The sequence below is a fragment of the Triticum dicoccoides genome, chromosome 2A, assembly GCF_002162155.2.
Source record: "Triticum dicoccoides isolate Atlit2015 ecotype Zavitan chromosome 2A, WEW_v2.0, whole genome shotgun sequence".
Lineage (NCBI taxonomy): Eukaryota > Viridiplantae > Streptophyta > Magnoliopsida > Poales > Poaceae > Triticum > Triticum dicoccoides.
The window spans coordinates 727898814-727908992 of record NC_041382.1 but is presented as its reverse complement, the minus strand read 5'-3'; the positions used below and the strand labels follow the sequence as shown (position 1 = coordinate 727908992).

Genomic DNA, 10179 nt, shown 5'->3' with positions numbered 1-10179 from the left:
TTTTTTTCTTCTTCCCCTTTCTTTTGGGCGGGTTCGAGCTGGCGGTGCGCTTGTTTCCGGCAGATCTCCGCCCATCTCGCCGGGCGGAGGCGGGTGTAGGTAGATCCGGCGCCGGTCCGCGGCGGGGAGCCGAAACGGCCACCAATTTGGGTGATTCCCCCAGCGCTCGGCTCGTGGGCGTGAAATTTCGATTTCAAAACTGGGCTGTGGAGCTGCCACAAGTCCCCTCAGCATGAGCGCATGGTTAACTTTGCTGCACGCACATGAATTTACAAATTTCCCTCTTTTTAAGCCTGTTTTCTTTCCATTTTCTGCCGAGTGGCTCTAGCTTAGGAGGTCGCTGTTTGTGTCGTCTCGATCCCATGCAGCATGGGATCTGGTGGCCTAGCGCCATGATGCCATGCCACTGTGCATACCTCTTGGCCCGGTGCGTCCCGTCCTTCTCCTCCCCATCCCCGGGGTTGGATTTTGCTAACCCTTGTCCCCCCACCCCCTGATTTGACATTTTTTGTTCTAAAAACTTTTGGCCACTTTCTTTCCCCCACTGTGAGAATCATGGATTCAGGAGGACATACATGGCTTTGCTCTGGACCGCAAGTCCCGCCGAGCAGCTCGGCTGGTGAGGATCTCGGATTAAATCCACGTGCTATTCCGGAAAATTCGCGTATCAGCGGGAATTCTGCGCCCCATGTGGTGAAATGGGATCTCTAGTTTTGGGTGTTCATATGACAGCCTAGAGGTGCTGTCGTCGTTGAATTATGCGACAATTTGTTTTTCCCCCTATTTACAAACTTCATACAGATTCAGCTTGGTTTGGATAAGATTAGAAATGAACTGATGGATAGCTGCTAGTGGTACCACTATCAAACTATAGTTAAGAAGTTTACCAAGAAACAGACACATTAATAAACGAAAGGATACGTTTATAATAGAAAGCAATTAGTGTGCTGTTTTGTTCAAATTTCTGATGGTGACTGAAGAAGAATTTGCTTGCTTTTTGTGCCCTTTTACCTCCTAATATCTGAATTTTACTTCACTAGCTGAGAAGTATTTCCTGCTTTCAAGGTTCGCTCGATTCACTGTTGTCACTTCTTATTTTTGTAGTGCGCTGTCATTTTTGTCATGTGGAAGTTCTGACAAGGATTCTGTTTCCCTCTTCCTTATATCAAGTACACAATTTTTTTCATACTAATGGCTGATGTACATCTTGGTTTTTCCAGAGCAAGGCCATATCAGATAAAAGCAGATGGAGCTTTCGGAGGAGGTCTACAAGGCACCGAGTTCTCAAGAACTCTGATATATCCGAGCCTGAAACTCTAAGTTCGAGCAAAGCAAAAGCTGATGTTGCTCCAAGCAACAATGTCTACTCTTCAACATACTCTTATGCCTCAGAGAAGCCCCTGCATCTAGAGAAGCCAGACGAGAAGATTGTGCTTCAAGAGAAGCCAGATGAGAAGTCCCTACTCGAAGAGAAGCCCGATGAAAAGCAGACAGAGAAGACAACTGAAAAGCCAGTGGACCAGATAATTGAAAGGTCAATTGAACAGCCAGATGAAAAGATAACCGAGACGCCGAGTGAAGAGCCAGCTGAAAGGATATCTGAAAAACCAGTTGAAGAGCCAGCTGAAAAGGATGTCGAGGAACTTGATGAAAAGCCAGACGAAAGCTTCTCTGTTTCGCCAACTGAGGTGAAGCAGGATGAAACTGCCTCACTTGTTGATAGAAGCGTTCCAGACCCAGAGGAAGATCATGTGGAGTCTGCTGCTATTGTCATTCAGTCTGGCATCAGAACATACAACGTATGTTATACTATTTTGGCACCTATTATTATGTCACTACAATATTTTCCTGTTAAATGTTACTACAGTACTAAGCGTTTACATGACTGCAGGCAAGGCAAGAGCTATCGAATCATAAGGATCTTGTGAAACTGCAAGCTGTGATACGCGGGCATCTAGTTAGGCGGCAGGCTGCAGAATCTTTACAATGCTTGCTTGCCATTGTTAAAACTCAAGGGCTTGTCCGGACTCATCAAGCACAACAATCTTCAGGAAGGTTTCAGGTGAGTAAAGCATTCTTATTTAATATATTTTCATTTATAACATACTGTATTTATTATCACCCACATTGCTTCTGGGAGGAAACATCATGGCATCAACTTTACTCAATAGAATTTACCTTTACAAAGTCCTTTAGCTAGCAACCAGGTCTGTCTATTTATTGCTTGTGTCATGAAATCTAAACTTTCCATCCAAATTGTGATATCTGTCAACTTGCGAAATTCCATGCTTTGCATAGTCATTACCTTCCGTGTCGATTCTATTCCTCTATGCCAAATGTGCAAGATGATCCTAATCTTTTGTGTTATTATGCTGAGCAGCACCCTTGGATAGGCATTTTTCCGACCATATTTTGCTTATTAATAATGGACTTCCTTTTTTTTACAGGATACTTTGGTCCGTTCTTCAAGTGAGAAATTGCTTCACAATGGATTTGCTCTCAAGGTGAGACAAAATAACTGTTACCACTACTGGTGTCATCTCACTATCTCTAGTTTGGATTTCCTCATGCTCACACCGTGTTATTTTCTGCCAGCTCATGGACAACATGTCAACTTCCAAATCCATGAACATAAGATGTGATGCTTCTGAAACTGATGCTACCTGGAAATGGATGGAGAGGTGGACAACTCTGATTCTGCCAACCACTGAAGGCCACTTGCTTGAGAATGCAGAAAATAGTGGGTTGGTAGTTGAAAAGATGGAAGAGGATGCTCACCGTGAAGAAAAGGTTGTTCCTTTGGACTCAGACATTTCTTTCCCCAAGTTAGTGCCTGATGATGTGGAGGAGACACTAAGGCCTTCTGAATCTAGTGCCTTTGTGGAAGAGACACCAAGGTCATTTGATTTGAGTGGATTGGAGGCTCCTGAATGTGTCCCAGAGGAAACCTCTATGTTGGAAACCAAAGGTGATCCTGCACCAGAGTTGATCGAAAAGGTCGATGACGATGCTGAACAGTTGACCGATTCAAAGACAGAGAATGTTGTGGAGCAGTCTTTGGACTTCTCTGGCCGGCAATCTACCCAAACTGGTCCATCAAGGGAACCCAGTCCTGTTCCTGAAAAATCTGAACACCCCAGTGAGGATACTATGGATGCATATAATCTTGAGCAGTCACCGGAGATGGAAGCTAGAAGCGCAGCAAGAAAGGCCTGCAATCCAGCATTTGCTGCTGCACAGATGAAATTCGAAGAGCTGACTTCGGCAGTCAGTAGGTCCAACAGTTCATCTTTTCTGGATGCGCCAAGCAAATCGAAGGTGCATACTCCCCGTTCACTGGGCGGTACCTCACCCAAGCAAAATATTGAAACAGTCGCACCAGGAAGCACAGTTGGCCATGATGCTAAAATCATACCTGCTGCTTCAGAATGTGGGACTGAGATTTCAATTTCATCTACACTTGACTCACCAGATAGATCAGAAGCTGATGGCGGTGAGATTGTAATGGAGATGGGAGCTCTTGGAGGTCGGGACTATGCCAGCGAGAATGCCGAGAAAGATACCCATGTTTTACATTCTGAAGTGAAGGACACCTCCGAAGAAGTCGTCCAGCCAGAGAAAGAGGAAGAACTGAATGGTGATGTTGCTAACCCTCCCATTGCCACAGATCCTGTCCTTGAGCAAGCACATGTTGAATCAGGAAAGCCAGATTTGCATGACCAAATAGAGGAGTCTATAGGATCATATGCCAAGTCACCTGAGGGAACTCCCATGAGCCGAACCACTTTTGTGGAATCTCAATGCACACCATCAAGTGAGGTCTCTGTTAATACCAACAAGAGCAAGAGCAAGAGCAAAAAATCAAAGTCTCATGCAAGCAGAAGGTCGCTGACTAGTCCAAGCAGCAATTCAGTCGGACGAAGCAGCACAGATAATCTGTCAAAGGATTATAAGCATGCGAAGAGAGAGAGCTCAGGCAAGGTTGCCAAGTCTGACAACGCTGATCAAGAACCTCGCATGAGCAACAGCACTCCATTGCCAAGTTACATGCAGTTCACAGAATCTGCAAGAGCAAAGGCGGCCGCTCTATCCCCAAAGTTAAGCCCAGATGTGCAAGACAACAACCCGAGGAAGAGGCATTCTTTGCCCATAACAAACGGCAAAAATGAAACATCTCCTCGCATGCAACGGTCATCTTCCCAAGCCCAGCAAAATGTGAAGAGCAGCGTTGCTGTTCCTCACACTCCATCTGGTAAGTGCTATAACCTTCAATAGGCCTTACACTCATGGTATGCATTTCTGTTTGAAAGGTTTTGATCATTGTGAAGACATTTATTAATGTCTGTTCCACATACGCACAGTAATGTATTGTAGGAGTAGTTATTTTTCAGCAGTGTACGTCTGTCTTAAGGATCTTTTTATGTGCACAGATAAGAGGTGGAATATATGATGTATGGCAGCACATCGACGAGGTGCCATCAAATATCTAGAAGCACTCATCTCGCGCCCTTGTTTTCTCGTCGCAGGCCCTCTAATTCGTCAGTTGTTTCTTAATATTTTTTTCTTGGAATGCTGATGGAGAAGAGCAGCAGCTTCATCATATATGTACATTTGTTGGTTGATCTTATTGGTTGTGTTATTTGACTGATAGTGCTATTTCTTTTGTGTGTAATACATATCCTACTTGACTTGTATTGGAACGAGCAACAGCAGTGTGGATTTGAAAAATGATGATCTGTTATATTTGTTGCCGGTTGCCACTGATGTCGAATGAAGTTCATGTTGGTTTGGATCAAGTTTCTGTTTGTCAAATTCTGTGTATTTGTTCAGGACTGCATCCAAAATGCAAAAATGTCCTGTAGTTAATGATAATGCGCAACTGCGTTTATCAAATGTCGCAATGGCAACGAGATCTTTAAAGAAGTTTCCTATTTTGCCTAGATTTATTCAGAGTTTTTACCAACTTGCACACTCCAAAATATGTTTATGCAATTGGTATGAGTTGATTATGAGATTTACAAAGTACATACGGGGTAAACCCTAAACAATTACTGGTTGATTAATTTATTCAAAAATTACCGTTGACTATTAAGCCCTTAAATTATAACTTGTTTGCAATCATCATTTCATATGTACCGTATGTACTTCCTCTGTAAACAAACGTAAGACGTTTTAGGTCACGGAACGAGTACTATTTCTCAATGATCTGTCATTATCTCTTTCTCTTATTAAGACTACATGTGTCATGCTGTTATTTCCCCATATAATAAAATTGGGTTTTCAAAAATAGTTTTTAAATAAAATACAGTTAATATGTTTTTTCAAGCCGGCATATCATCTTGAATCTTGAAATTTACTAAGTCATCGTAGGCACCTCGGACTTGAACCTTGATGGACTGGAGATACCACAATCCCTCTAACCATTCAACCATAAACTGGTTCGCATACAGTTAATATGTATGTCATGTTACTACTTTACACATGGAGAATTAATCGAGTGGGAGTTCTACAATGCAAGTACTATAAAACTACCAATCAATTAATTCTCACACAATACAATAAAAATAAGTGGACTAATTCTCTCCTCTTTTACCTCTTTGTTTCCTTTATAATGTATTTTTTCCCATAATTCCTTTGTTATTTTTTTGAGGATTTTTGAAAATTTCCTCCGTACTATCGCAACATAACCAGCGACATACCTATCGACTACGAAGGCGTCTGTGTCGACTTCGTCGATCTCAAAATGGTGTCCCGGCTTAGTCTCTCGAAGACGCTCACAGGGATAGGGTTTGCGCATATGTGTTCATAGAGATGAGTGTATGTATGTATGTTTGTGTCTGTACTGTGTTAAAAAAACCCAACAACATTGCCTTACCAATGTTTTTTGTGGTACGGTACCGCTCTGCCTTTAGCGTTACGACATTGCTTTACATTTTTTTTTGAGAACCAGACATTGCTTTACATGGGCCCTTAATATTTGCACGGGCCAGCAAAGCAAGGCCCTCATTTGATTGAGCTCGGGGCCTGCTCCTGATGCGAGCCCATTGTCCTGACGTCTGCTGACCTCCATCATTCAGATTGTCTCAAAAAAAAAAACCTCCATCATTCAGAATTCTCTCTCTCAAAGAAGGAAAAAACCTCCATCAATCAGAAGGGGAAAAAAGGATCAACCCAGTCTGTTGGCCGGTCGCTCGCCGTCATTTCGCCTTCCGGTCGCCCCGCCGCCCCCTCCGGCCGTCCAGCGTCCGCGCTCGCTTCCTTCGCCTCTCGTCTCACCGCCGCTCCTGCGATGTGGTAAAGGCTCCCGCCCTCCTATCATCTCACCAACGCTGCTGCCCATTTGATTTCCTAACCCTACCCCTTTGGTTTAGGGCTTAGGTTTCGCGTTCCTTTTGATAACTAGCTTTCGGTTCGTAGCTCATGCGAGAGACGATGGAGGAATGGTAGGGGATTGAAGTATTTTATTTACCACTTGATTCGCATATGCCGTGTCGTCTGCAAGTTCAATCACACTTGGGAGGGGATTAACCGAACATGGCCTGGGTAAAACTTTGATGTATTTGGGCGTTTTTTGGTCAGTCGCCACATTGCCGAGTAAAATTGATAGCTGCCCTGTTAACTGCAGATCGTGCGTCGTCAGCGATGGCAATGCCAGCACCGTGTGCTGCACAGGGTAGTCAAGCCGAGCCCACTGTTGTCGGTGCCGGTGCCGGTGCCGCTGTCTTGCCTGAAGACGTGCTGCGTGACATCCTCCTGCGCCTGCCGGCAAGGACGCTCTGCCGCTTCCGAGCCGTGTGCCGATCCTGGAGGTCCTTCCTGTCCGACCCGCTCTTCATCGCAGCGCACAAGTCGAAGCACCCTGGGCCGCTCATTGTCACATGCATCCGTGATCTGCTCGGAGACGGAGGAGGGACCGTGAACATAATGGATTTGTCTGGCCATGTCGTCAGGCGGATGACCACCAGCATAGAGAATGCCACATTGCTGTGCACACGCCTGGACCTCATCTGTGTCACCGGAAAGAAGAACTGCCACACGAGCGGTCACGTAATTGACCCGGCCACAGGGCACACTCTGGCTTTGCCCTACAAGCGCGCACAGGAGCACGCGCATGTCAGAGCTTTCTTCTCCTATGCATTTGAGTTGGGGCAGGTTGTCTCCACGGGAGAGTACAAGGCCCTCCGCTGCGTTAGCGTCACTGGCTGGAGTCACGGCTCCATGCCGATGATCTCTGAGGTCATCACCCTTGGTGGTGGTGCCGGCAGTCGTCGTGCAAGATGGAGGGAGAGACCAGGCCCTCCGTCCCCTGTCACTAGTGGCTCGAAGAAAAGTGTGGCTGTCAATGGAGTTGTCTACTTCTTGTTGGATTTCGCAAGCCACCGCCTTACATATACTGGAGACCGCGTCGATCCATGTAGCATTGCTTCTTTCGACCTCGAGGCAGAGGAGGCAGAGGAGTGGATGGGCACTCTCCGAGGTCCACTCCAGGTGCGTAACTTTATCGAGGCCAGTAATGGAACGTGTGATTACAGTGATCTATACCGTAAACTCTCGTTGGTCAACATGAACGGGTTCTTGGTTATGGTACACGATCCTATGGGTCACCCTTTGGACCTGTGGTTTTTGATCGACATTGAGAAATGTCTCTGGGATAGGAAGTACAGCATCGGTTTTCTATACGAGAATCTCTTTGCCCAACCCTTGCTGGTTCTAAACGACGGCAGAATAGCCATCGGCACATCAGATTTGCTGCGAATATATGATCCAGTTTCAGATAGTTATACTGAATTTCAGATGGCAGGCTCCAGATTGTTTGCTATATACACAGGAAATCTCTTGAGTTTGAAGAGCAGTTTTACCTCTGAGGTGAGTATTGTTTATTTTTTATCCTGTTTTCTCAGGTACAATTTCTATGTGCAATGCAAGGAAACATCTGTGAATTATAGATCTTTGGCATATCCACATATGTATAACTTCAGCCATGCTTTTCAGTAATTCTCTATTTTCTTGTAGTCATTTGAATGGATTGGCAGGAAAACAATGTTTGTATTGTAGTCATGAGGGGATACATGATATTTCAACTTTCTATTACCATAGTTGTTGAGCCGTATAATTTGGGGCTACTGCAGTTTTTGCTCCGACTGATTAATTTAGACTGTTGAAGCTTTTGCTAGATTTATATTTGAATGTTATATACCCTATGAGTGCGGCACTTCCTGAACCCATGGGCATATGCACCCACTTTTTGAAAAATGCATTTTAAACACATTTTAAAATGTTGAAAAATTTAAAAGAAAATTCCATGCATACATGTTGACAAATGTGTGTGCGCGGCACAAAGTTTTGTGAAAAAATGTCTTTTTGTTTTGTCTCCGTAAAAAAGACAAATTTCAGTGCTTCTAAATAGCGTTTTACGATATAATTTTTTGTCTTTTTTGCACAGGCCACAAAAAAGGTTAATTTTCCGTGAAACTTTATGCACGCACATAAAACATGAAGACGTATCCGTGCAACATTTTTCAGATTTTTTTAACATTTAGAAATATGTTTTTCAAAGTGGGTTTATATGTACCCGGGTTCATTGATGCACTTTCCATGAGTGAGAGAACATCACTTACTCTTACTCTTCCTGTGGCATGTATGCTGAAGTTAAGAAAATTGACAAACATAATTTACAGAGCAAATCACGGGTCTGATTTGAAAATACCACTACGAAACTACCAACAACATTGCGTAAACTTGTGCACTTTACTTTTTCACACCGCTCCTTCCCGTATATATTTTGCTGATTAACTCTCTGATGTTTGACATGTGCCTTCTCTTTCTTCGGTGAGCTAGTTTGCTCTGTTATTATTATTATTGATTAGCAAGTTAACTGTAATCGATATCACCAATGTAAGAGGTTAAGTAATTTCTAGCCCATTCGTTTCCCTAAAAGCTGCCGTTTCAGTCTCTTATATAGGCACAAGTAGTCAAACTTCCAAAACAGAGTACCTGTATGTTAAGAAATATTTGAAGTAAAACATAAATTTGTCAAGGACAGTACTTTCGCAATATAATTTGTTTGATTCTTGTGAACGAACTTATTATAATAAAAACTACTGGTTAAAATTGTGTTTTGAAGTCCATGCCATCGCCCAAAACAATAGTTTTATGAAACCAAAGGGGGCAAAAAAATACGTACCTAGTTTCTCACTAGCTGGTATTGTAGTAGGGCCTTTCATTGTACCCCCATGTTTGTCTGTCCTTGGTTCTGTTTGACACAACGTACTTAAACGAGAAGGTACACTGACCAATGGCGGGCAGTGACCTTCCTCCACTTCAGCATTTTGGCATTAATGGTTCACACTTGGTTTGCATGAGGTCTGACGCCTTCTTTTGTTCTTGCAGGCTAAACATTGTACAACATGCGGGTGCTACTTTATCCCCGAAGCCGACCAACATTGCGAAGAGTGTATGTGGCATCTGTATTGGCTGTCGGTGGATCCTCATTCAGAGTACCACAAATCACGAATGCCACTAAGCTTGAGTGTTGAGTAGGCCGCTCTTTCCCATCAAATATAAGTAGTTCTCAATTTCAGACTATTTCAGCCGCAGGGGGGTTTGGTGTCCACTTTTTAGAGGTCATGTATGGTTTGAGATGTATTCGGTGTACACTGGGCGTGGCAATGCCTTGGTTTGTACTGTAAGCAAAATGCATGTTGCCAGACTAAATATTTCGTGCTTCGGTGTTATTTTGTTGCCAGACTAAATATTTTGGAGCTCTATATGCTTTGTTGCAACGTGACTTTCTTTTTTGCCAACATCAGTTTTGGCGGGTCCTCTTGTGGTTTGGACCAACTGTGTTGTCTTATGCGGTGACCTGCTTGGTTTAGGGGGTGTTTGTTTATAGGGATTTTTTTGTGTAGGGACTAGAAAAAGTCCCTCTTAGGGACGTGGAGTTTCTGCACCCGAGCTTATATGAGCTCGGGTGAACAGTAAAATCGAAAAAAATTCAAAAAATTCCAGATTTTTTTTGGTAGAAACATTGACAAAAGTTTTAAGTGCTTGCAAAAATTCGTCATGAAATCACATTTCTAGAAGGCGTGGCAAAAAAAAACAAAATCGGTACTCTGAAAATGCTACTTTCAAAAGCATTTTGGAGGCTGAATTTGTTTTTTTTGTCACGCCTTACATGAA

The 10179-nt window shown here is 43.6% G+C and overlaps 1 pseudogene; it reads left to right on the top strand.

Annotated features, from left to right (window-relative positions):
- The first annotated feature begins 377 nt into the window (after positions 1-377).
- Positions 378-9669, top strand: LOC119356697 (annotated as a pseudogene).
- The last annotated feature ends 510 nt before the right edge of the window (positions 9670-10179 follow it).